The following is a 1060-nucleotide window of genomic DNA, read 5'->3' as shown; positions in this document are numbered from 1 at the left end:
GTGTACCAAAACCAGGACAGGAGAGTAAGAATGTAAGTGCTTGGATTAAAAGGAATGTAAGACTGGGATGTACTCTTTCGGCGTTATTGTTCAGTCTGTACATCGAAGAAGCAATGAGGGAAAAAACGAAAGGATAGAGAGTGAGATTACAATTCAGGATGAAAGGATATCAATGACAAGATTAGCTGGTGACACTGCGATCGCAGCATAAGTGAAGAAGAATTATAGGATGTGTCGAATGGAATAGAAAATCTAATCGATATACACTGTGGACTGAGAGTGAACTGTCGAAAGATAAAAGTAATGAGGAGTAGCACACATGAGGTTAGCGATCATCTCAACTCTGAAATTGGTGACCAAGAAGTAGATGAAGTTGAACGAGTTCTGCTATCTTGGAAATGTCGAATGACGAGGCGAAGAGGCCATAAAAAGCTCACTACCACTGGCAACAAGTTCATTCCTGGCCAAGAGAAGTCTGCTGGTATCAAACATGTCTGAGAGAGAAATTTCTGAGAACATATCTTTGGAGAACAGCGTTGTAAGGAAGTAAATCACGGACTGAGAGTAAAGAAGGCTTTCGAAGCGTTTCAGATATGGTACCACAGAACGAAGTTGAAAATTGGGTGAAGTAATAAGATAAGAAATGACGACGTTCTCCAAAGAATCGGTGACGAAAGAAATGTATGGAGAACGCTTACAACAAGAAAGCGAAAGGATGATAGGACAGGTGTGAAACAAGGTAATACGTTCCATGGGACTGGTGAGCGCTGTAGATGGCTACACCTATAGAGGAAGTCAGCTACTAAGTCGGTCGCTGTGGCCGAGCGGTTCTAGGCTCTTCAGTCCAGAACCAATTCCAAGCAATCAGTGAAGGGCTTTCGGACATATAAGATTTAGAACAAACGAACATTCATATATTTACTTATATAGATTGGTCGAACGAGCGTTATGCAAGGTACTTGCTTTATAGCTTCAAAAATCAAATGGATATAAGCACCATGGGACTTAACATCTGAGGTCATCAATCCCTCAGAACTTAGAACTACTCAAACCTAACTAA

This window comes from Schistocerca serialis, chromosome 6 (assembly GCF_023864345.2).
Source record: "Schistocerca serialis cubense isolate TAMUIC-IGC-003099 chromosome 6, iqSchSeri2.2, whole genome shotgun sequence".
Lineage (NCBI taxonomy): Eukaryota > Metazoa > Arthropoda > Insecta > Orthoptera > Acrididae > Schistocerca > Schistocerca serialis.
Note: the sequence above shows the minus strand (reverse complement) of the source record.